We start from the raw sequence: 27,885 nt of genomic DNA on the forward strand, positions 1-27,885 counted from the left end.
CAGCCAGAGTGTTTAATTCTATAACCTATCAAAAGGCAGAGTGGATGTGTTGGAAAAACTTTACAAAGACAAGACAACAAAACCGAAAACCTGAACGTGGCCACTGAGATACTTCAGAATGATAGATATCACAGTTGTAAATAATTCTGTTTTATTCAAATATAATACTAACCAAGATTCATTCCCAATAGGTGTACAGGCCACATTCCTAAAAAGTCTCTTGTTGGCTTTGACCAAACCTATGATGGAAAAAAAAATGCCAAACCCAAGTATTTTGAGAGCTCTTCGTTTGACAACTGCCAAGGTGTTAGGAGAAAAAAAAGAACACTTCCCTGCCACACACAATCAGAATTCGTAGACAAAATGTGGAAGATGTAACTTATGTGATTATTCAAAAGACAGATGGAGGAAGCAAATTTTGTGTCAACGTAATTCACGCGTATGTGGTGAGCATGAAACAATACTGTGTGTTAGATGTGTGACTGATGATTCTATTGAGGAAACAGATACGGTATTCCTTTCTATTTGTGGAAAAAATTTCATTTTTTCTTTACATTATTTTGTGTTTAGTCAAAAGCGACAGGAATTGTGTTTCATATTGTGTAGGTGCTTGATTTGGATTTCATTGCCACTAAGGGCGAACAGTTATATATTATGTCTACAAAAAGGATTTTTGTCATGTAACGTACTGTCAATAAACATTCAATAATAATACTTATGTGTACCTATATCCACAGAAACCACATCCTGTAGGGTTAAATACCAAAGCACAAACACACAACCCCAGAGGGTGGCTGCAGTCTATGGAAATTACATTGCCGAGAATACAGACTAAAATGTTTGCACAGGTCAAGAAAATATTTGTTATGTACAGGATAACTAACATCCCACTAACACATCATTTAATTTAATTGGATGGATCAAAAAACCAGCTTACCAAGCAGTGGCACCAGAAAACACTCATAACGCTTAAAGGAATGTGTAAGCTTTTGGAGCCAGTGGCTCCTCCTCCAGGTGGAAGAGATGAAGGAGAAGGAAGCAGTATAAAGGTAAGGTTTAGGAAATGGGAAGAGTTCTGAAAAGTTGGCCTGAACTGCTGGTCAGGGGAAACTTATGAGAAGGGAAGACTGATTGTCAAGGGCTGCATTGGACGAGATTTGAAAACCTGAGAGCTTGAAAACAGATCATCATGCAAGAGTTAATAAGAGTGGAAAGTGCATTTTATGTGGTAGAGGTAGGGAGAAATAGACAATTCAGAGAATAAAATGCACAGAAAATTAAAAGGAAATGACAAAAATAACTGTTATGGGAAGAAATGCTGAGACTGAGGAAATTTAAAGAATATAATTAACATAAATTAAGGCCAGGTGGGTGGCAAGGACCAAGGACGTTTTAACACCAATTCCCGCTTGTGGAATTCTGAGAAACTGATTTCTGGAAGATGAGTCCAGATGGCATATATGGTGAAATAGAAATTAAGGTCACTACTGTCATGTTGTAAAGTATGCTCTGAACAGGAGACTGTGTTGCCAGTATACACCCTCTGCATATGACCATTCATCCTAACTGATAACTTGGTGGTAGTCATGCTGATGTAAAAGGCCAAAAGTGTCTACATAACAGCTGGTACATGACATGCGTCATTTCACAGGTGGCTTTCCCTTTGATGGTATATGTTCTGCCAGTTACAGGCTGGTACAGGTGGGGGTATGAGGATGCACACGGCAAGTCTTTGTCAGGAAGTCATAGACTTGTTACTGTAGTTGATTAACACACTCACGGCCAGGATAATACTGAGTGAGTAGTAGTATACTCCAAAGCTGCTTTTCTTCTTTGGAGAGATCAGCAGTACAAGAATTGGATCTGAAGGCTCACAGAATCTGCTTTTGAAATAGGCTGGTAGGGTAATTACGCCCAGTGAAGCATGAGGTGAGAGTGGTGGTGTATTGCTGTAAACAGTCTGCATCAGAACAAATATGTTTGCCTCGAATGTCAAGGCGGTATGTGAGGGATGGTTTGACACAGAAAGGGTGGCAACTGTCAAAATGTAAGTACTATTGTTTGTTGGGTTGGGGTTTTTTTGGGGAAGGAGACCAGACAGCGAGGCCATCGGATTAGGAAAGGTCGGGGAAGGAATTCGGCCGTGCCCTATGAAAGGAACATCCCGGCATTTACCTGGAGCGATTTAGGGAAATCACGGAAAACCTAAATCAGGATGGCCGGACGCGGGATTGAACCGTTCGTCCTCCCGAATGCGAGTCCAGTGTTACAGTTTGTTAGTAGATTTAATGTGAACAGACGTGTGGCTGATCCTCGGGGAAGATGAGGTCAACACCAAGGAAACTGGCATGGGATTTGAATAGGACCATGTGAAATTTAATTACGGGAATGTATTTAGAGATTCTAAGAATGTTAAAAGGTCAGCCTTAGCATGAGTCCAAATGGCAAAGATGTTGTCCAATATCAAAACTTAACCATGTAAGCCCCCTCCACATGACCCATAGAAAGGTTGGCACAGGAAGGAGCCAAACTGGTTTCATGGCCATGCCCCTGATCTATTTGCATGCCTGCCTCTCAATGGTAAAGTAGTTGTTGGTAAGTATAAAGTTGGTGAGCATAGGTTTGAAATTAGGAGGGCACTGGTTAAGGCAATGTTCAGCGTGAGGAATGTTGGTATAGAGGGAGGTAGCATCAGTGGTGACAAGCAAGGTGTGTGATGGGAGTAAAACAGGAACAGATTTCATGGGATCTAAGAAATGGTAATTGACTTTAATATAGGAGAGGAGTATTTGTACTGTAGGTTGCAGCATTGATCCACTAAGGCATACACACGGTTGAAGGGTATTTTGAAGCCAGCAACTACGGGACACCAGATGACTGGGTTTGTGGATCTCAGGAAGAAGGTAAAAGGTAGGAGTACGTGGTTAAGGTGGTGTATGAAGTACTGTGAACTGAGGTATTAGACCTTACGAGATGCCTGAGGTTGGAGGGTCTGTAGGTCAGTTTGTGTCACACGGATAGGGTTGGAAGTGAGGCCCTTGGATAATACAGATAATTGAAGAGGGGAGAGTGCCTTAGATGAGAGGTTGAGAACACTGTACTGTTGTCACTGGTTCTTGTGATCTTGTGTTATCATTGCTCTGAGAGGCAACGGTGAAGGCTGGGGGATGTTAAGAAGGTTGACCAAGCTTGGTTTGTAGGACAGGAGTGGGTGCTGGTGGTGTGGCTGTTTAAGGAGCTGGAGAGAGACAGGAAGGAAAACACCACTGTTGAGGCAGTTTAGGAGAAGACAGGATAACTTTGTGATGTCAATTCTAACCTGTTACTGAAATTTGAAGTTGTAGGGCTGAAAAGAGACTTTTGGATAATACAAATACTATATCAGCCTAGAACAAAAGCAGATTTCCCGGTCCATCACACCCAGTCCTGGTACTGCTCATCCCTCCAAAAAACAAGTTAAAAGTACACCTCTCATCACTCAGTATTATCCTGATCTTGAATATATTAATCAGCTACTTCAATAAGGCTTTGACTTCCCAAAAATATGCCTTGAAATGAGTTCCATTCTGTCCGACATTTTTTCCCACTTCATCTACAATAGCTTTTCGTTGCCCCCCCTCCCCATCTACACAATATACTGGTCAGATCCTATGTTTCTTCTGCATCCATTTCTCTACCCACGGCTAGTAACACTCTAACTGTTCCTGCTATAAGACTTGCCCTAAGCACCCTCCTACCATCACCTATACCTGCCCTGTTAACTTCTGAAATGACACATGTTGTGTACCAACAATTGTGTAAACACTGTTCAGCTTCTATATTGGTACTGCTACCACCAATTTAACAGTTAAGATGAATGTGCATAGGCGGGGGCATATACTAGCAAAGAACAATGTCTTGCTGCAGAGCACACTCTCAACATGACACTCATGACTTCTTCGGAGGTGGGAATTGGTGTTAAACCACATCCTGGTTTCTCACCACCAACCTGGCTTTAATTTACGTTAATTATTTTCTTTAATTTCCTCAGTCTCAACATTTCTCCTCGGTAACTATTCCTTTCTTCATTCCCTTTTAATTTTCAATATCTTTTAGTTTCTAAACTGTCTTATTTTTTCCCACCTCCCCATCTCTACCACATATAATGTATTCAGCTTTCATGATGTTTTGTCACTCATCTCCATCTTGCTTATTACTCTATCTTCCACACTGAAAACTCTCAGGTGTTTAAATTTCGTTCAGTGGAGTCTTACCTTCTCATCCCGTCCGATAAGTTTCCCTTGACCTGCAGTTCTGGGTGACTGAGCTCTCCCCATTTCCTACTCCACTCCTTTTCCTTCAACAATCTTCCTTCCTCTTCAACCCTTCTGCTAGGAGGAGGAGCCACTGGCTCCAAAAACGTGCACATTTATTTAACCTTTATACGTGTTTTCTCCTGCTGCTTCTGCCACTTTTTTTCAAAAATTGATTATTTTTGTTGATATATTAAAGTCTCTTTCAAATGGATGGATCGACTGATTGACTGAATGATCGAACGACTGATTATTGGGATTAAAATGGACCAAACTGCAAAATAATAAGTGCCTTCTTCCTTAAATAGTCAAAGTCTACAGGATTCCATGAGGAGAAAAGGATGATGTTTTGCTGTTACATCTGAAGCTTAGAACCAGATAAAAGGAAAAACAAAGGGAAAAAAATGAAAGGGAGAGCAATAAAATGTAGTAAGGTTGGAAGGATGCACCAGCTAGAAACAGCCAGGTCTCCCAGTGCTAGTCTTCCAGCAGGAAGTAGGCTTCTGTACCTGATCACAGCTGCACCCTTAGTCACTGTAGAAGACAGCAGAACACCAAGTCACAGAATGTCAAAAATATAAAAATACCTTAAATAAAACAACTAACAACCATGAAACCAAGAACAAATATTAAACATAAAAAGGTAGAAAATACCACAAATCAGGCCAGGCTGCTGTTCAGAGGTATCTAGACAGCCAGTTCAATTTTTAACAGTTTAATCTGAGACAATACTGCTTACAGGAAAATTAAAGAGACCTTTGGAGAAAGGAGAACCACTTGCATGAATATCAAGAGCTTTGACGGAAACCCAGTTCTAAGCAAAGAAGGGAAAGCAGAAAGGTGGAAGGAGTATATAGAAGGTCTATACAAGGGCGACGTACTTGAGGACAATATTATGGAAATGGAAGAGGATGTAGATGAAGATGAAATGGGAGATACGATACTGCGTAAAGAGTTTGACAGAGCACTGAAAGACCTGAGTTGAAACAAGGCCCCCAGAGTAGACAACATTCCATTAGAACTACTGACAGCCTTGGGAGAGCCAGTCCTGACAAAACACTACCATCTGCTGAGCAAGATGTATGAGACAGGCGAATACCCTCAGACTTCAACGAGAATATAATAATTCCAATCCCAAAGAAAGCAGGTGTTGACAGATGTGAAAATTACCGAACTATCAGTTTAATAAGTCACAGCTGCAAAATACTAACGCGAATTCTTTCCAGACGAATGGAAAAACTAGTAGAAGCCAACCTTGGGGAAGATCAGTTTGGATTCCGTAGAAATATTGGAACACGTGAGGCAATACTGACCCTACGACTTATCTTAGAAGCTGGATTAAGGAAAGGCAAACCTATGTTTCCAGCATTTGTAGACTTAGAGAAAGCTTTTGACAATATTGACTGGAATACTCTCTTTCAAATTCTGAAGGTGGCAGGCGTAAAATATAGGGAGAGAAAGGCTATTTACAATTTGCATAGAAACCAAATGGCAGTTATAAGAGTTGAGGGGCATGAAAGTGAAGCAGTGGTTGGGAAGGGAGTGAGACAGGGTTGTAGCCTCTCCCCGATGTTATTCAATCTGTATATTGAGCAAGCAGTGAAGGAAACAAACGAAAAATTCGGAGTAGATATTAAAATCCATGGAGAAGAAATAAAAACTTTGAGGTTCGCCGATGTCATTGTAATTCTGTCAGAGACAGCAAAGGACTTGGAAGAGCAGTTGAACGGAATGGATAGTGTCTTGAAAGGAGGATGTAAGATGAACAACAACAAAAGCAAAATGAGGATAATGGAATGTAGTCGAATTAAGTTGGGCGATGCTGAGGGAATTAGATCAGGAAATGAGACACTTAAAGTAGTAAAGAAGTTTTGCTATTTGGGGAGCAAAATAACTGATGATGGTCGAAGTAGAGAGGATATAAAATGTAGACTGGTAATGGCAAGGAAAGCGTTTCTGAAGAAGAAAAATTTGTTAACATCGAGTATAGATTTAAATGTCAGGAAGTCGTTTCTGAAAGTATTTGTATGGAGTGTAGCCATGTATGGAAGTGAAACGTGGACGATAAATAGTTTAGACAAGAAGAGAATAGAAGCTTTCAAAATGTGGTGCTACAGAAGAATGCTGAAGATTAGATGGGTAGATCACATAACTAATGAAGAGGTATTGAATAGAATTGGGGAGAAGAGGAGCTTGTGGCACAACTTGACGAGAGGAAGGGATCGGTTGGTAGGACATGTTCTGAGACATCGAGGGATCACCAATTTAGTATTGTAGGGCAGCGTGGAGGGTAAAAATCATAGAGGGAGAACAAGAGATGAATACACTAAGCAGATTCAGGAGGATGTAGGCTGCAGTAAGTACTGGGAGATGAAGAAGCTTGCACAGGATAGAGTAGCATGGAGAGCTGCATCAAACCAGTCTCAGGACTGAAGAAGACAACAACAATCTGAGACATATAAGCTGGAATGAGATAAAACAATGGTAAAGAACTGTACAAGAGTAATAAAATATATGAAGTTATGAGTTTCCTCTTAAACAGCACTACAGTTTATTTTATTATTTTTAACATAGTATTTTAGCACTGCAGTTCACATGAATAACTAGATCTCTTAAGCAATACCTTTATTGTGGAACTCTTCCATTTGGTCCACATTTGCATAGAAAAACAACAATAAGGGAATTGAGAGTCTGCCTTGATACAAAATACTTTTTGTTATTTCTTTGTTTATATATTCTCCACATTAGTTTTAGTGACAATTATCACTATCAACAGGGTGTTCTTTAAATCTAAAACATGCAGTAAATAGCATAGTTACAATACACTGTAACAAATTATTACATATGTACTGTTTGTTTCTTAAATATTGTTTTCTGTGGATATTTTCATACCACCTTATTTATTGTATGTTACAGCATGGTTTTAAGCACTGTTGTCACTTTTTGCAGAATACTTTCAGTGCTTTTTCTGTTGCTGTTTTTCTCAGCATACATCATGTCATCTGCAACTGTGTGAGCAGCTGTTAGGAAACAAACCTACAACGTGAACTTACATTTATCAGCATTATACAATTGGGATTATGGTAGTGTTATGGATACAGTTTTGGTGTGTACTAGGCTGTTACTTAGTTTATCAAATACTCACATTCATAGAGTGGCTTGCAGCTAATTTTATACACAGAAAAACAAAAAAACACAGAAAAATTAGCTGCAAACTACTCTATGAATGTGAATACTTGGCAAACTAAGTAACAGCCTATTACACACCAAAACTGTATCACCGCATTACTGCAATCCAATGGTTTGAACAGTGATAAATGTAAGTTCATGTTTTAGTTTTGTTTCCTAAGAGACTCACACACAGTTCCAAATGACATGATGTATGCTGAGAAAAACAGCAACAGAAAAAGCACTGAAAGTATGCTGCAAACAGCAACAACAATTCTAAAAATTATGCTGAAGTGTACAATAAATAAGGTAGTATGAAAGTATCCACAGAAAACAATATTTAAAAAACAAACAGTACAAATGTAATAGTGTGTTACAATAACTATACTATATTTGCACGTTTTAGATTTAAAGAAGCCACTGATGATGGTGATAATTGTTGCGGAAACTAGTTTGGGGAATAAATAACAAAAGTGTTTTGCGTCAAGGTGGACTCTCAATTCCCAAATTGTTGTTTATCTCTTAAGCAGCAAGACAGATTGCTACTTTGACGAATAAGAAAGAAGTGTCCACAACTGGAAGCCAGGCAGTGTGGCTGCCAGTGACATGGTGCTGAAACTTCAACAGGGGGAGACTTCATCAAAGCACCAGCAAAGAAAAAAATGCTGCTGGAGGACGTTTGATGAAAGCCAACAGTGAGTCACACTGAAAACATAATGTCAAGAATCTTCGTATTTACTGGATAAAAACGTGAAAAGTGATTTAAAATGGTTACTATTAGTATGCCTAATACAGTGAAAATAAATGTATCTCCCTTGTTTAGCATATATATGTGTCATGAATGGCAATGAGTTGACATTAAAGGCAACATAAATCATATTTTATGTTTGTGTAATAGTAGGGTACTAATGTGGAAAACTGGAAAGATACCAGCAGACTGGAAATGTGAACTCATATATGCAGTTAATAAAAAATGCAACCAAACAAATCCAAATCGCTATAGAGAAAGCTCCTTAGTTCCAGTTGCTTATAAGATACTCTCTAAAGTCCTGCTGAGAAGAATTGAAGAACAGACTGATCACCTTATTGGGAGATATCAAGCTGGTTTCCCAAAAGGCAGTCATGCATGTAACAGATAGTCAACCTCAAGAGCAATCTAAGAACTAGAACAATAAGAAACCAGAACACAATTTCTGTTGACTTCAATAAAGCTAACTCAAGTGACAGACAAACTTTATTTAGCATTTTAGAGGAATTCAGAATTGATAGAAAAATGAGGTAAATCCTAAAACAAATCCCGACAGACAACACCTAAAATGTTAAGTTTTTCAAAAAATCTGAAGACTTGAAGGATATAAAGGTCAAATACTTAGGAGAATGCATCCAACACAATGGACTGGATAAAGAGGCAAAGGAAGAGCCAGAAAATTAGACTTTGATTATAAACTAACACAGAACGGGTACAACAAATGAGTGATATCCTACAAGGCCAAAATTGAGCATCATAATTCAGTTATAAATACAGAAGGACTCTACTCTTCAGAATTTCTTATTCTAAATAATAAAGGGCAGTTGGAAAAACGTGAAAAGAAGGAAAGCAAGATTCTCAGTAAAATTCGAGGGCCTCAGAGGACTATTGATCGAACTTCAAAGAATACGAAAATTAGGAGCTCTACAAGTGCACAAAAAATTAACCGACACAATGTACATAGAACGATTGAAATATTATGGACAGCTAGCAAGAATCGACGAACACTGACTCAGCAAAAATATCTTTGATTACATCACATCATTAAAGTCTACCTCAAATTGGGTCAAGAGTTCAAAAGAGATGATCCAAGACCAATAAAAATTCAGAAGCAAATTCAATAGCATAAGGTAATTTGAAGAGAAACCACTAATAAGGAGGTCCACACATTACACTTCTAAAGAGGAGAGAAAGAAAACAAGTGAAAGAATGGAGACTTTCTAGGAAGAAAGGAAAAGAAGAACAAGCAGCTGTAGAAGTTATAAATAATTATATGGTTTTGTCAGGCATAGAAAAAGCAGCTCATTTGGTAGAGTGTATTATAGTCTTTAAGAATTAATTTAAAATATTGCATATTTTATGTTGGCCTTATTTTATTTGTTGGTTATTAAACTAAACTAAAAATGCTAATGAACATTAGTACCGTGAGAGCATGATGAATAGCATCTGAAACTTATTGTAAATCGAAGAAATTGGTGTATTTCCATAATTTTATAAATTAGAGGCCTCATTAAAATTCTGTTTAGGATGGTTAGGAAACCTACAAAGTTTGCTGCATAGAGAAAAATGACAAGGCTTCCCTACGTGCTATAATACCAAAACCATACTAATTTCAAAAATTGGAATTCTGTGCCAAGAGACGCCAATTTTAAAAAGGAAATGCACAAGTGCAAGGTTCCTCTTAACTTGGAAAACCATTTATTTTATTACTTTAACACTGTATTTGAGCACTGCATTTAACATGAATAACTGGATGTCTTCAGCATCACCACAGATCGCTATTGTGGCAAGAAGGAAAGAAGTGTCCATGACTATCAGTCATACAGTGACACTGGCAACAACATACAGTGCTGAAACTTCAAGAATGGGATGGGGAGCCCCGAGTAAGCCATGAAACTGTATACAACTTTGCTATCTTACACAGTGGGGACCCACTGACATTTGGGTGTGAAACTAAGACATTTATTTTATCAGGTATCTATTATTAAGAGTCCATTCTGGCATATCAAATATTAAATGCCAGAGAGAGTGCAAGTTTCATTAAAGTTTTGTTATCTTAATTCCCCTATGCAGTAAACTATTTATATCAGGAAACAAATGTCAATTGTTATTCTGCCAACAATGTATGAATCGTTCAAAAGGTATACAAATCGTGCCACAGATTTCCCTCCAATTCACATCACCCCTTATATTGTCACTATTACCAGGGCTCTCTGACATTGGAATAGCAAGGGAAAATTTAATTTAAGATCTATATGATCACATGTAGCACAGCACTTCCCCATTACGTCCAATGCTGGGATGCTATACCAAGGTCGGAGAGCCCTAGTAATAGTCACAATATAAGGGGAGATGTGATTTGGAGTTTGTGTTGGGAAGGGTATTTGACTTGGGTAGTTCGTGCAGCTATGCTGACCATAATGCTGTGGTGGTGTAATGGCCAGTATATCTGCCTAGTAAGCAAGAAGACCCAGGTTCAAGTCCCGGCCGCAGCACAAATTTTAATTCACTTCTTCAGCTTCCAACGTTATTGTGAAATAAGTGTTACACAATTAGGCCTTGTGATAAGACAATAACAGTGTCTGCTCCATATGTACCTTTCTATTGTTCAAGAACATGTGAATTATGTGGTTATGTGGATGTTTGCCTGCAACATATTAATGTGGCTTATCGAATGTTAAAGTATAGTGCACTGTCCTCATATAACTGTGTATTATTGTGGGTTTGTTAACAGTGAAAGTAAAGTACTGTAAAACACAAATGTGCACCTGTCAGCTACATCATTTACAGTAGACACCCCCTAGTTTTTCAGCCAGTATGTCGACACTGAGGACAATGAATGAAGAAATAAAGCAGGCAAGAACCGTCACACACAAGACATCATAAGCAGATTCACCAAAAGCCACAATCAACATTTCAAATGTGGTGCTGTACTTTATTCCATTTTTCAAGTAAAATTTCATGCAAATTCTTTGATCCACCTTCCCCAAATGTAAAAATTCACTGAGCACTCGAAAATCAGTATAGCCTTTTCAACTATCAACAATAAACTAAATATTCAAAACAGCTGAAAATGTGAACATACACCCATGTCCTGTTTTCTTGTACTGTTGTCATAAACTCAATATTATGTTTGTGTTGTCACGCACACACGCACGCACACACGCGCACACACACACACACACACACATGCACACACACACACACACACACACACACACACACAACGAGCAAACTGCATCTGCACTACCAAACTTTCAGAGGTCACTCAGGGAAGCCTTCAAAGCATTTTGGTGTAAGGGTCCCATGGTCTCAGCTGGCTCGTTACAGAGTAATTGTGTTTTGTTCGATTTCTTGCCCCAATTAGCTTGGTATCTGTACTGCGTAGAAAATAGTGCACAACACTGCAAATGCCAACAGTACGCACTGTGTGTCTTATTTGGAAACAAATTTGTTCCATTCATTTATGATACTTGCTGCTGACAACAACAATGCCCACTTTACTCTTTGCCCTTGAGCCTGCATTCAATACTGCAATGTTCTGTCTCTAATTTGTTTTCTGGCAGTGTTCGTTGTATGTTAACAGTGATACACAGCAATATGGATAAGTTTACTGATGAAGAGTTGGCTAATATGCGTTTAGTACATGGTTTCATGGCATTCAGTAGAAGGACAGCACAAGGATGCCTCTGTTGAGTTCTTCCCAAAGTGACAACAACCACATCACAGTCCTTTTTGCACCAGTAATAGACTTCTACAAGAAACCAGATGTGTTGTACATTTTGGCGACTGCATATTATGGTATTACAGTCTCTCTCACTGTTGAACAGGGGTAAACTAACTGACTTATTGACTGAATTATTGACTGACTGTGAGACTGACTGATTCACTCACTCTCTCCCTCTCTCTCTCTCTCTCTCACTCCGAGTGTGTGTACCTCAGTCACTATATTGGTATATAATAATCAAATCACTATGCACAACAGCTGTGTATGTAGCGGCAATGTAGCAAGTCCTCGGTTATACTTGTGAACTCGTTTACTCACTCTCCTTTCTAACCTGGTATAGTACACTTGAACCTGGCACACACAAATGACAAGTTTTCAGTCAAATAGGCAGTGGCAGAGACTTGCAAATTTAGTTTATGTGTACACAGATGGCAAGCTCAGAGATGACGTCATTGGGCCAGCTGGTGAATTTACAGCAAATATACAGAGTTCATTTCTGATCTCTAATGCAGTTACCCTCCTTCAATCTTTTGCATAGATACAAGTTGCAGCATAGTATCTGGATGCTGATGCTCAAGCAAAGTGTGCCTCAGAGCATTCTGCAATAACACTATGGTCAGTATGAACATTGCCATCTAAGTTGACACCAGGAAAACTGGTTTCTTGCTGGTGATTGTAAATCCAATACAGCTTGGCCTATAACTGTGAAAAGACGGTTTTCTATGGTAACAACATATCTTTCCCAGCATTATTTCTTCTGATGTAAATCGTAGCTGCATTGACAGTTCTTAGTTGCTATGAAAAGGACGGTGATGAATTTTTGAATCATACTGTCACGAGACTTGGATATCACATATCACACCAGAAACAAAGCACTAGTCAATAGAATGCATCATTCACAATCCTCAACAAAATCACAAGAAGCAAAACAAATTCTAGGCACAAGAAAGATTATGGCTACAGTGTTTTGGGATTATAAGGGGGTCCAGCTCATCGACTACATGCCTAGAGGTGAGACCACAAATACAGCGGCCTACTGTCAAGTGCTTGAACAACTTCACTGGACCATTAAAAACAAGCAGAGCAGAATGCTAACCAATGGAGTCATCCTCCATCACAATAATGCACTCTGCATGCAGTGGGACAAAGGACTTGCTTCAGCAGTTTCAGTGGGAAATGTTTCACCATCCGCCATACAGTCTAGATCAGGAATCCCCAAACTATTTTGGACAAGTGACCCCTTTTCCAAAATGAACTGTTACCTCAGACCCCCATGGCCAAATTACCTACTTTTAAGATCAACCCCCTTAGTCATAATGGTCCGCTAACTTAAAACAGCTGCTACTTCCTACAAAAATATTAATTATTCTTAGTACACGTAACACAACATAAACAATACAGTACCTACCTATCTTGAAAGTTTTAAATAAGAACTTGTGTTAATTTAATAGGGGTCGATTTTTAGACCTTGTCGACCCCCAGAATCAGTTTTCGTTTATGTCGACCCCTAGGAAACCGATATCGACCCCAAAGGGTTGAGATCGACCACTTTGGGAATCCCTGGTCTAGATTTAGCCCCAAGTGATTATCACTTATTACTCAAACAAAAAGATTTTTTGAGTGGACATCACTAAAGGAGTGTTGATGAGCCAACAATCAGTGCTTCAACAAACTGGTGGCACCTGAGTATGCAAAAGGCGTAAAAAAGCTGGTGAAACGATAGAAGTGTCTAACTTTCAATGGTGACTATGTAGAGTAGCAGCTTGTGTATCAAACTGTATGTAAAATAAAGTCTGTTTAATTATATCAAATAAAAATTTCTGTAGGAAAAAAAACTTTACTTTCCAAATGACCCTCATAGTTAAAACTTATTTTAGTCTAGTTAGTAAAATATAAAGTGATGTTATAAAACTGCCTTCAGAGGTGAACATAAATCAACAGCTGCAACAAACAGTCAAATTATTACATACGAAATGTTTCTTCTTCTTCTTCTTCTTCTTCTTCTTCAGGTCTTTGGGGAATTAGCAGAACTCTTAAATGTGTAATTTCTCTAGCATTTTTGTAAGAGCTACTCAGTTTGAATGAGAAACCATTCTTTCATTACTATATTGACAACATAAGCTGGCAATTACTGAGGTGCTGCAGGGAACAGATGCAAGAATTCCCAGTGTGCCACAAATACTACTCTTATGGTCCAGAAAGCATATAAACCAAAAATGTACCTGTGTTCCTAGGCTATCAGACTTTACACTTAAAAGATTTTATATAGTTTAAACTGAACTCTTTATTCCTATAAATTACAGGATATTACTATACACTGCCACTGAGAATGATATTGTTTGCTGAGATTGGCACTGAGTAAAAACATGATAAAGCCTTCCAGTTCTACATTTCCTCTTCTCCTCGCATCCCATCTCTCATGAAAGCTAAGTTATATTGCCTTTATAATACAGTCACACTCAGGAGGTAAAAGGAAACAATCTTTAAATCTGACAATGGGTAGAAATTTTTAGAAATCTAGAGGAACAAAAAAATGGAATGAAAAAAATTAAATGAAAAATAACTAAAGCATATGCAGTGTTTTTCAAATAACACACATATATTTTACAAATTGTGTAACAGACAATTTCAGTGAAAATGTTCGTGCTTACAATTTTATTGCAATTGACTTACAGCTTTACAGAGATCCACTATTTAATTAAAGAACAATGTAACAATTTCCACTGGTTTGAATTAAATTTTGCTAGAAGTTTATGTGCCATGTACTTTTCATCTCATTCTGTTTCATTATATTCTTACAGTGATCTTTTATAAATGCGTGAATACAAATAAGGTTGCAGCCAATTCATACTTGTTTATTTGTACTCTGTAAACCACACATCTTGCACATTACCGCACAAACATGTCTGAAGAACTATGGACCCTTAACCCAGGTAGTCAATTAGTGCAACTGCTGCAGTCTTTAGTTTGAGAACAGTAAAATTTCATTAATATAATGTCTCCTAACCAGAGTCATCAGGCATTCCACAATATCAGAAGAGCCAAATTATCTATTCATCAAAAGCAAACCCTCTCAATAAAAGTGTAGACAATTTAACAGGAATCTACTTAGGTAATTCCTACACAGTCCAGACATGCAATGACCTTACGTGTAGTCACTGAATAAATAAAGTATGCTTAACTTTTTGTGGCTTTTACATTTTTCTTACTTGGCATCCTAGACTCTCTCTGTGTACCTGTTGTTACTACCGGAGCAACAAATTTTTAATTCTTCAATGACATATTTTTGGATACATGATATCATCATCATCATCATCATCATCATCATCATCATCATCGTCTTCTTCAAGATCTTTTCCACTATAATTTTATTCTTCTCATAGCAGTTTGTGAGTAATATCACATACTTTTTGGCTGTGTGGTAGCAGTGTGGAGGCACGAGCTGACAATTTTTATTGATAGTACTTTTTATTTTCATTCCAGTTGGCTGATATTGCAGAAAGAGAAACAAGGTACCCTCCACCACGCACCGTATGGTGGATTGCGGAGTATGTATGTAGATGTAGAAGCCATTACTGTGAAGTAGTGTTTTCTTCTCGCGATGCCCAGGGGCAACCAAGGTAACTTAATGCACTATGTGTATTCAGCCACTGAACATACTGCTGTACCTGACTGGGCAGCCTTTTGTATGTTGTCGGCTCATAGGCCAGTATGAATCATGATGACAGGTACAGGCTATCACAGTGTTGGTTGTTAACAGTACCCACCCTACAGGCCACAAGCATTTATAGGACTGCCCCAAAGGCACAACAGTACACAGCTCGATGGCACATAATGCACAGAATGTAACACAACAAGTTACAGTGAATGCTAAGCTTTAAGGATGAAAAGTTATGCTTCATAGCAAACATGCTTCGACACAAAGGAAAAGCCACAGCCCCTACAAAGTCAATAATTTAAATTACTCCCTTTCACAAACTGTAAGAAATGGTCATCAGGTAAAAAGGATGACACTAACTCTTTGGCTCACCAAGTTGCAGTTCTGCAACATACCAACTGAATCTTAGAACATGAAACACACATTTTATCAGTGCTGCAACATTCCCCTGTCTTTCTAAGTTCTTAGTGATTCTATCTTATGGCTTCAATGCAACTGCCTGTCATTTGTTTTCCAAGAACACATGCATCTACAGTTAACTGTTTTCGAAGAACAGAAATAAGATATTTCTATTTTATACAATTTGTTAAATTTAATTATGAAATTATATCGTTTTACGTATACAGGGTGCTCTAAAATTCCCGTTATAACATTCTTGGACTTGAAGAGGGGACTGAATAGATAATATTTTGAATTAGAACCCATGTCTGGAAATGTACTATTTCCATATTACAACCTTTTGAAAACATGTTGGTAACGTAACCACTTTTACAAGTAATTTCTTAGCGGTGACCCAGTACGTCACTTGTTTTACAATTCCACTTATTAAGAAACAAAAGGGAAATTTAATCAGTTTTCACAAACACAGTTGTTTACAGTACAGCATCTTCCAATTCTGGTGTGTGCAATCTCCTTGGAGCAACACAGTCACCCTTGCTGATGGTGAAGGTAGCCCTTTCTTGAAGCCCTTGTGTAATTGTGGTGAAAAGGGTATGCTATGAGAGTCAGACATTGTGGATAACGATCTTGATAAAGGCAACAAGCAGCTCTTCAATTACTGTGAGCTTTGCCATACAGAAGGATCATGTATACTCAACCATGCTGCTCTAACACTAACATATGTAAATGAGGTTCGAACCAGGTCAGAGGGGTTGGACAGATGTCAAATGACATCAGCCGATCGGACATATGCATCCCCACCATGACAACCCTGTTATATAAGTGCCTGGAAAACAGTTCCAAACAGCTGTAGGACAGAAAGATTTGTTTCTGGACAGGGGTTCCAGCTCAAAATATTGTCTACTTAGTCCCCTCTACGAGTCCTAGGAGTTTGTAAGAGGAATTGTAGGGCACCCTGTATAAGTGAAGTTATTTCCTTGTCAAAGAAATGCAACAGTGCATAAGTATGGTTCCCATAAACCAATTAGTTCGTTTATGACATCCAATATTGTTACAAGCTTCTTTAAAACGTTATCTCATTAACTTAGGCACTGAGGGCACTTATTTAACAGAAAAGCTGTATATTTAAAGCCCTATGAAATTGAGGACTTATTGAACAACAGAGAGGGGAGTGAAGATGGTATGGACTTCCAAGACATAGTTATATGCTGTAGTACCTCTGCTTTTTCTGATTCCCGCATAGCAATAAATTATAGCAATATCTAAATATTAAATGCATTTTACCACCTACAATAAAGTATGGCAAAGGTTCACATTATTTCCTGTACGTTCTTTTGTCTCCCTCTTTCTATGCTGGAGAAGTTAGTTCTAGTTCGTCACTACAAGTGGTAAGATATTTTTTGTTAACTGGTTCGTCATTATCAGAAATCCGCAATTACAAGAATGCATATGTAAGTGGTGGTGTGCTTAACATTACCATAAGAGAAGAAATGTGTTTAAATGCAAGTGCACACTCAGAATGACATTATGAGTCTAGGAAAATAGAAACACTAAGGTAATTTGAAAAGTTTTGCTATATCGTCTGTGTGTTATCAAGGCAAAAGAATTTGTTTTTCCAGAGCCATATTCACAGAGGACCAGGGTGACATGATATATAACTATATACATTATATGGGACAAATAAAATTTAAAAGATTGCACGCTGTTCATACAAAAGAACTAAGGCAGCAAAAGAAAGAGACAGGAAGGAATATCATAACCTCTAGCATGCAATTTTCTAAGAAATAAGAATTACCACCTGCTATTTGATAATTACTTTACATCAATTCTTTTGTTCGAGTACTTGCACCTAGAGGGTATCCTTAGCCTTGGTACTATTAGAAGTCAAATTCCAAATTTTAAAATGCCAGATGTGAAGGGATACAGAAAAAGGGACATGGGTATTTGGTAAAGCATGTAGCTGCCGTCAGTGGAGCCAACATTTCTGTGGTCAGTTAAGAGTGATGGGAAGGTAGTAAATTTGCCATCAACATTTGCAGTGATACAATAAAGCTCGCAGGAAGTTCATTTCTCTTGACAGGCCATTTATTCTTGGTGAAGGTAAGTAGGCAGAAAAGGCATACAGAGAGAGAGAGAGAGAGAGAGAGAGAGAGAGAGAGAGAGAGAGAGAGGGGGGGGGGGGGGGGGGACGAGAACAACGAATTCAGCAGAGTTTCAGCTTTACTTGGCAGAAATATTATGCAAACTAAAAGCAAGAGTGTCTGAATGTAATAATACAAGACATTAATTAGATGAGAGTACAATTACGAAACAAACACATAGGTGGCACACAGTATTTGCCACCAAAACCTGTACATTAAGATAAAACTGGTCACTGGCCAATATGGTCTAACAAGAGGATTACATGCAGTATCCCTAAATGTATAGGTTATGAACAGACCAGGTGCACAAAGTGTAGTGTTGCACTTGGTTTTACTTACTTGTTCTTCAGCTCTACAGCCCTTGAAGGGCCTTGGCTCGCATCACAATATCCTGCCATTCTATATGGCCCATGGATTTCCATCTCCATTCTCTGACAACCAGCTTTCTCATTCCGACTTCAATTCTGTCCACCCATCTCTTTCTGGGACGTCCCTTCCATCATCTGCCTCCAGCCTTGCCATAAAAAATCTTCTAACATGTTCTGTCTTTCTCCATTCTGACCCCATGTCCTGCCCACTGCAGACTTCTTATTTTAATGGTAGTGACAATGTCAGGTTCTTCAAAATGTGGTTCTAATTCTGCATTTATAAGGATGTGCCAACCTTCTTAATCACATATTGGGCCGTATATTTTACGCAGAACCTCTCTCTACCAAATGCTTAGGATCCTGCCTCCATTTGCAGTCATGGTCCATGTCTCAGCACCATCCATAACAACTGGACTTAAAATTGTTTTGTAAATGAGGATTTTAGATTTTTGTGATAGATGATGATGATGATGTTTGGTTTGTGGGGCGCTCAACTGCGTGGTTATCAGCGCCCGGACAATTACCCAATCTTTGCTCAGTCCAATTTCGCCACTTTCCTGGATGATGATGAAATGATGAGGACAACACAAACACCCAGTCATCTCGAGGCAGGTGAAAATCCCTGACCCCGCCGGGAATCGAACCCGGGACCCCGTGCTCGGGAAGCGAGAACGCTACCGCGAGACCACGAGCGGCGGACTTTTGTGATAGAAGTGAGCTCCTAAACATAGTCAGTGTGGCAAAGTAGCAACTGTTGCCTGCTGTTATTCTAGCTTTCACCTCGCTGATGATGTCATTCGTCTCCGTGATAGTCAATCCAAGGTACTTTAAGTCTCTCACCCTTCCAAACTTCTTTTCGGCTGTCCTGAGATTTGGTAGGTTTTGCTGGTTGGTCACTGCCACATATTTGGTCTTTTCAACATTGACAACTACGCCAAGCTCCCTTATACCGCTCTCCAGTTGTTGATAGGCATCGGCCAGCACAGCAGTGTTTCATGTGAGTAATGTCACATCGTCTGCGTAGGATAGGTACTTCAGTGAACAATTAGAAATGGTTCCTCCTCTATTTAACTCTATCTGAATTATAACTTTTTCTAGGCCCTTCTTCACTTCCACTTCTCTGGAGATTTTGCCCTGTATTTTTACTTTTACAGCTGGTTTCACTGAGTGTCATCATAGTAAGTTTAACGAGCTTCTTAGGTGTTCCAGCCTCTTCCATCACATTCTGCAATGCCACTCTTGAGATGCTATCATAGGCTTTTAAAATCGATATAAAGCTGGTGTATGTTTATTTGATGCTCATAACATCTTTCAAGTTGTTCGTATAATGTGAATATTTGGTCAGTTGTTGACCTATTTCACCTAAACCCATTTTGATAGTCTCCAATTCTCTCTTCCACATAGAGAGTAAGCCTCCTAGTGAGGATCTTGGAGAACACTTTACATGTAGTATTTAGCAGCGAGATTCCTGGGTAATTCTGGAAGTTTAATTCATCTCCTTTTTTATGTATGGGGCACATAATAGCTGTTTTCCACTCAATTGGCATGCTATCTTCCTGCCAGATGCTCAGTATTAATTTATGTATTGCTTTCCACAGTGGTTCCACACCATATTTGAGAAGTCCTGCTGGATCTGATCTTCTCCAAGTGCCTTATTGCTTTTTTTTAATATCTTAATTGCTTGTATCACTACCTCCATTGTGAGTTCTGGTGTTAAGACCTCTGGTCCATAATAAGTTATTTCTGCCAGTTCTTCCTGTTCTAATCCTTCCACTTCTGGGTTCAGTAACTCTTCGAAGTATTCTGCCCATCTGTTAAGTATTTTATTACTCGACTCTATCAAATCCCCTTCTTTACTACTACATATATTTGTTCTGACTTGAAACATGGCCTTACCTTCTTTAATATTTTGGTACATTTCACTTGCTTCTCTTCTCCTAGCTGTTCAATTTCTTCCAAATTTTTTGTTTTCTTGTGCTCTTTTCTTCTGTCTGCAAACCCTCTTAGCTATATGCCGCTTCTCATTATATTTATTTAGATTTGCACTAGTTCTTCTCTGAAATAATTTCATTGTTATGTTATGCTCCTTAATTCTTCTCACACATTCTTCAAACAATCTGCCTTCCTTTGAGCCCGTGTGTGTCCCAAAACCTCCCCAGCTGCCTCGAGGATTGCAGTCTTACATCATTTCCACATTATTTCTATATGTTCATTTGATGTGTCCGAACCGTTCTTAATGCCCCCTTCTGTTTTCATCTGATATGCTCTCTGTATTTCTTCTAACGTCAGTTTCTTAATGTCAAACCTCTTCTGTTTGTGGCCTTTTTGTTTACTAAATAGTGAGATCCCTTGCCTGTACTTAATTTAATTCTCCCTAGATGATTATCTGAATTTCAGTCAGCTCCACATTGGCTGCTAACATCCACTATGTCCGAGCCATGACTCCAATCAATCAATATATGATCTATCTGATTTCTAGTTTGTCCATATGGTAAAGTCCATGTTTCTTTGTGTATTTTTTGGTGTGTCAAACAAGTGCTGCTGATACTCATGTTTTTACTTAGAGCAAAATCTACAACCATAATTCCATTGCCATTTGATATTTCATGGAGGCTTGATAATTCATGGAGGCTGTCTCTTCCTATAGTTGGCTGATAAGACTCTTCTTTTCCTATTTTTGCATTCAAGTGTCCTATTAAGATCTTAACATCATGTTTGGGAGCCTGATCATACAACTGCCCTACCTTTCTATAAAGCTCATCCTTCTGTTGTTCATCTGTCTCCTCTGTGGATGCACGTACAGTCTTAGACATAAAAACAGCCCGCAGGCTGGCCGCCACAGAGACTAAGTTCGAGTCATTCACTTAAGGTGGCCAATAAATGCTACCGCCCCTGACAATGCTAATTCCGCCAAGCTGCACAATCTGGCAACACTGTAAGATGCAGAAGTGTAAGGAGGAAGTGTTGTCTACTTCCGAGATGATGTGTTGTGCAAGCTCATGGTCTAGTGGTAATCGTCATGCATTTTAAGCTTATAGTTGCCTGTTCACGTCGAACTGTATATTTTTTTCCCAAACATTTCAGCCCCGATTGAATATCGAAGACAATTCGCTTCACATTCTACCCACCAGTAATAACAAATACTTCCAGAAACAATTCCACAGGACAGCTCGTGGCTGTGTCACGATCAGAACAGCTTACGCTCGAGCGTTTCCTCGCGCTGCAGTGGCTACCAGTCACTGGCCAGACACCATTCGCCGCCTGAAGTCAGGCAGTACGATTTTCCACATTAAGAATCTCTCAACTACTGATATAAGTGATGGATTATCATTTAACCATCATGCGACATTTACATTCAACGGGCAAGGTTCAGAAGTCTGGTGTAGGAGTACTGTATGCTCTAATCTGAAACAACAAAAATCAATTGAGTGACTATTATTGCAGTTTTGCTAGAACGTCATCAGGTCACTCATTGAACATTCCTATGCAGTACTGTTACTGGAGACGAGTTATGATGCCTTTATTGTTAACTTCCTAAGAAGAAATGAAAGGCTGTTGATCTGAGAAACAAAACTATCCAGGAGATTGATAGGGACATCACCTCTTAGGCACTGGTATTGATAGGGAAGTCATCTCTCTGGCACTTTGTCCCTCTGATTGTATACTCTTAAACTTACACGTTTCCCGCTCTTGATTGGTCAGCCGTCAAGGCAATTCATTCCTACAAGAAAATGCTCTTCAAACTACACCGGTTTAATGAAATCGTTAGAACCAATAGGTTTCTACAGGTGTAGAATTTGTAAACTATTTTACCATTGTCAGATTGTTTCACATATTGTGAAAGAATATACTGTTGCTGATTGATTTCTCTTTGATGATTACTCTAGTGTTCAATAAACTAAATGGAAAACACAATTAAAATATTCACTGTATTAATACAAATTAGATTCAATTTACAACAGAAACATCATGATGGCAGTCTATCTTATTGTAACATTGGAAGTTGATTGTGCCTATTTTAACATGAATTAGTAGGATATTACCAACTTTTTACTTCAAAAAGGTCTGTATTTACTTCATGTCCCATATCATATTCAAGTATTATGAAAATGTGGCAGTTCATAGATAAAATTATGAACTCACAACAACAAAAAATATGTCAGTAGAAAACAAAAGTGGCATTATGAATTTTGCAATACCATAAGGTTTTCACTGTAAGGGGTACTGAAAGTAGCAAGACGAATTTTACCCCTGCGTTATCTTACGATTCCTTTATTGAGTTTCTATCTGTCTGCTTGTAGCTATGCTACAAAAGAATTAAAAATATGGCTTTCAGCAAGTCTCACAAGGCGAACAAAAGCCACTTGTACCTGGTAGGCAAGCACGTTACCTCGGAGCTAGCAAAGAGGTATGGCCTATGTGTCTTTCTTATTGGTCCAGTAGCTGCTATTGCAGATAAATTGCAGCTTAAGAGAGGAGAGTAGCTCTATTTCCCTTGTAGAACAATTTTCATGAACTCAACAGTATTAACTGATATCACTATATCACATCTCAAGAGAAAATCACTCGCATTATTCAACTGAAATGACACGATAATATCAAGTGAATTTAGCAGGCTAGTTCCATGCCATCAAGGAAGTAACTCGTCAGTCACAGAGTTGCCAAACATATTCTGCACTGATGCCAAGTTTCAGTTATACTACCAAGAAGGATACCAACTGATTTGTTCTGTGAGTGACCTCTGAAATGACTATAGCTTTGTCTCAAACTCGTGGGTGACAAGGGCTGGAATATCCTCATTATATGTCAATGAGTCTTATTTGCATTTCTGTAACTAGGTTTAGGAGCTAGAGTGTAATTACTTGTAATACATCGAATTGGGGGGGGGGGGTGTATACGGCAAAGGTGGACATTTGCGTCTGACGCGGAGCATGTGTAGATAGATCCTGCAAGGAGGTTGGCCGTTGTGTCCCGATAGTGCAATGGTCAGCACATCTGCCTAGTAAGCAGCACGTTCAGGTTCGAACCTCAGTAGGGCGCAAATTTTCATCTGCCTCCGTTCCTGTATTTCAACGTCTTGTGACAGCGTCGACGTCTGTCCTTCGATATTTAAGATGCAATTGTTTTCTGAGGCAATACAGGCGATTTTCGAACATATGTCTTGCCATCTAGGTAACGGGACTAACGGCATTCATTCCTTAGTCATTGCTTTGTGATGGTGATAACCTATGTCATATACATGCAAATAAGATTGTAGCACATATTTAGTCAAGTAATGAATGGTCAGTATACAAGTATTTACGAACAGTAGAAGCAAGATTGCAGCGAGCTGATCACTTAACCAAGTGCAACAAAGAGTACCTGTGTAGTGAGTCATTTCAGCTGCATAGATGATGGCAATATTTGTCAAGCAATTCGCTGCAGAATCAATGTAATACCCACATGATGATCTCTGTAGTCATACTGTACCATTAGCAGCTCGTGAATGAAGTGCTATGTTTGTTAAATCATATTACTCAAGCTGATGCCAAATAAAGGTAAGTGATGATGCCACCACACTGTCTGTACTTAGTCACCGCTAGATAATGTGCACCACAAACTGTAAGCAGGTTGACAGCATAACACCACCACGTCCACTGACAACCTGTACAATCACCACCACATAGTTGTTACTCGCAGCGATGTTTGTCAAGAATAGCGGAAAGCACATCATGAATGTGAAGTTCCACTTGCATTACGCCTAGGACAGAGAGAATCCTAAATAACAGTAAGCAAAGGGAAGAGTCACGTATTGTCTCGAGTTCTTGCAGTTTGATATTAATGTAGTTCCTGATGGTTTCACACTAATGGGTTCTTTTGGCTATCGGAATACTCATATGGGAATTATCAAAGTGTAATTGCTAGAACACTCAACTACCTTAAAACCACCTCATTTTGGATTGAATATGACTCGGAAAGCACTCTTAATTTGACATTTCTGTCCATCTCCTGACGACTTACTGAATAAAAGTCTGAAGTATTGCATAGGAATGTTCAATGAGTGACCTGATGATGTTCAAGCGAAACTGCCATAATAGTCTCTCCATTGATTTTTGTTGTTTCGAATTAGAGCATGCAGTACTCCTAAACCAGACTTCTGAACCTTGTCTGTTGAATGCAAATGTCACATGATGGTTAAATGGTAATTCATTACTTATATCAGTAGTCCAGACTTCCTTAATGTGGAAAATCATTCATGCCAGAACGATCTTTGCTGAAACAAGAATATCTTTTTCTGGCATATTTTTCACAAAAGCACTTGCTCCACACGTAGTTCAAATCTTTCAAACTGCCTCCTCTGCATTCTCCCCTTTATTATAACAAAAATGAATATTGTGTTGCAGATGTTACACCTGTTTTCACCTGTGGTCCAATTTTACAACGCTTAACCATAGCTCATAATTTTCAAGTATGTAAAATCCAATGCTTAACTGCAAGATGATAACTAGAACTTCAAATTCGAAAATTACACTTGAGACACACACGGACAGCGTCACACCGAGTTTACCTGGGCAACACCCAATTTCAGGTGGTGGGTGGCGTCTGGCTGGTGGCCAGTAGCTGCTGCAGCGCGAGGAAACGCTCGAGCGTAAGCTGTTCTGATCACAACGCAGCCAAGAGCTGTCCTGGGGAATTGTTTCTGAAAGTATTTGTTAATACTGGTGGGTAGAATGTGAAGCAAATTATCTTCAATGTTCAATCAGATCCATAACTTTAGACGAAGGCTGAAATGTGTGTGTGTGTGTGTGTGTGTGTGTGTGTGTGTGTGTGTGTGCATTTGGACGCGACCACGCGACTATAAGCTTAGAATGCACAACGATTATCACTAAACCACAGACTCAAACAACATGACAACATCTCTGAAGTAGACAACCCTTCCTCCTGACACTTCCGCATCTTACAGTGTTGCCAGATTGTGCAGACTGCCGGACATAGCATTGTCAGGGGCAGTCGGTTTTATTGGCCACCTTAAGTGAACGACTCTGACTTAGTCTCTGTGGCTGCCGACCGGCTGTCAGCTTTTATGTATAAGAGTGTACATTTATCACTTATGTTGAAAAATTTTTCCCCCAATCTTTACATGGACATCTGTTCATTGATTACTTCGAAGTGCATTATACCACGTTTCAGTCCTTTAGCAACCACAAAACCTGTACCAAAGGTATTTGCCCTCCAGCCACTATGAAAGATACTGAAATATCCAGAGTTCATTATGTCACTTTCCCTTGCACCTAATTTCCTGGAGAGCCAATAATTTTATGCAATAGTTGCTTACTTTCTTTAGTAGCTGGCATAGTGCTCCAGCTTGGTATAGGTTCCACACATTCCATGTTCCTGTGTACACATCTCTTATCCTTTTTTTGTTTTCTGGGTCGTCATCAAATTATCTGTCCGGCTTATTCCCTTGTTAGCATTCACAACAAATGCTTTTTAAGGGGAATATTGTTAATCTTCTGCTCAACTATCTGAAGGATTGCCCCTTACAGCTCAGCTCACAAGTAGCTGGCTCCATTTTCAGGGGAATATCCTTAGCCTTTGTAGATCCCTCTATTGACTGCAAGGCAGCAATTGATGGTTGGGGGCTCCTCTGCCTTTCTTCCAAGCCACTGGCCCTCAAACCTACTGGCTTTGGTCTGCCCCAGCTACTTCATTTCCCTGGTACCCTCCATATCTGGAGAACGTTCCCCTATCTGCCACTCAGGAAGGCGCCCAATGAGGGACCAGCAACCCCATACGGGCACTTGGTTTTAACAAAATAAGTTATTATTTTCGAAGATCACGTTTAGTAAAACACCAGACATGCACCACATCACGCATAAAAATTGTGCGCTAACAACGAAACACTGCAAATTGCAATAAGAATTTTACTGTACATACAAAATTAATTTTTTGTTATTTTCCCCATCATAATGTGTGCCAAACAACATAATTTTTGTTATGTTATTTAAATATAAATAACCAAGATGCAAAGAGTAATACAAAAATAGAGTGGCAGCATCTCACAAAACAAAGCTAATCTCCTGCAGCAGTTTAACATCACAGTTGGTTTTAAAATGGAAAGTGTATTGGGATGCAAAGTGGATCATGAACTGAAAAATAATTCTATTAAGTATGACACATCGGGCACTACAAGATAAAGTGCACATCGTGTGACACTACATCTACAAAACACATGAGGAGGAATTTTGAAGTAAGATACAATAATCATAAAGATGCCTTAAGAACTGAGCAACTTTAACAGATCAGTATTACGAAAATGATAATAATACTGCTACTCACCCTATAGAGGAGATACTGAGTCGCAGACAGGCACAATGAAATGACTGCTAGATGTTTAAGTTTTGGCCAAACAGCCTTCCTCCAAAGTAGGAAACAGACACATAAGCAATCACATAAATGCAATCCACAAACACATGAGCACTGTCTCTGGTCGCTGTAGGCGAACTGCAGGCAGCAACTGCACCTGATGGGAACAGCAAACTGGCATGGGTGGTGGGTTAAGGATGAAGCATGGTGTGAGGAGGGAGAGGGGTGGCAGGCTAGGGGTGGGAGAAGGTGTAGTGCTGCTTGAGGGAGTGTGCAGGGGTATGGTGGGGACAGGGTAGGTCTGCTATGTGCCGTCAAGAGATTTGGGGGAGGGGGAGAAGGGGAGTGGGAAAGGAAAGAAGTAGAGAAGGAGAAAAAGACTAATGGGTGCACTGACAGGATAGAAGGCTGTGTAGTGCTGGAGTGGGAAAAAGCAAGGGGATAGGTAAGTGGAGGACAGGGGACTAACGAAGGTTGAGGCCAGAGGGTTACAGTAAAGTAGGTATATTTCAGGGAGAGAAACCACCTGCACAATTCAGAACAGCTAGTGTTAATAGGAAGGATCTAGATGGTGCAGGCTACGAATCAGTCACTGAAGCGAATCACACTGTGCTGAGCAGTGTTCAGCAATCGGTGGTCCTGCTATCTCTTGATCAGCTATCCCCTTCCCTGCTCCCACTCCAGCACTAAACAGCCTTGTATTCTGAGAATGCAGCCACTTGTCTTTTTCCCCTTCTCTACTTATTTCCGTTTCTGCTCTCAAACCTCTCAACTGTACATAGCTGCCCTACCCTGTCCTCACCATATCCTTGCATGCTCTCATAAGCAGCAACATATTACCCCATTCCTACCCTGCTATTTCTATCCCTCCTTGGCCCATGCCGCCTCCTTACCCTAACCACCCGCGCCAGATAGCTGCTTCCATCAGGCCCAGTTTCTGTCCACAGTCCGACCACAGAGGTCAGAGACAGTGGTCATCTCTCTCTCTCTCTCTCTCTCTCTCTCTCTCTCTCCTATACAGTGAGTAGCAATCAATCT

At 39.4% G+C, this 27,885-nt stretch overlaps 1 protein-coding gene across 1 annotated transcript in view; it reads right to left on the reverse strand.

Moving 5' to 3' along the window:
• Positions 1–27,885, reverse strand: part of LOC126190689 (transmembrane 9 superfamily member 2) — a 127,378-nt gene that overhangs the window by 34,708 nt on the left and 64,785 nt on the right. The gene's annotated exons all lie outside the window — the stretch shown is intronic.

This window comes from Schistocerca cancellata, chromosome 6, assembly GCF_023864275.1.
Source record: "Schistocerca cancellata isolate TAMUIC-IGC-003103 chromosome 6, iqSchCanc2.1, whole genome shotgun sequence".
NCBI lineage: Eukaryota > Metazoa > Arthropoda > Insecta > Orthoptera > Acrididae > Schistocerca > Schistocerca cancellata.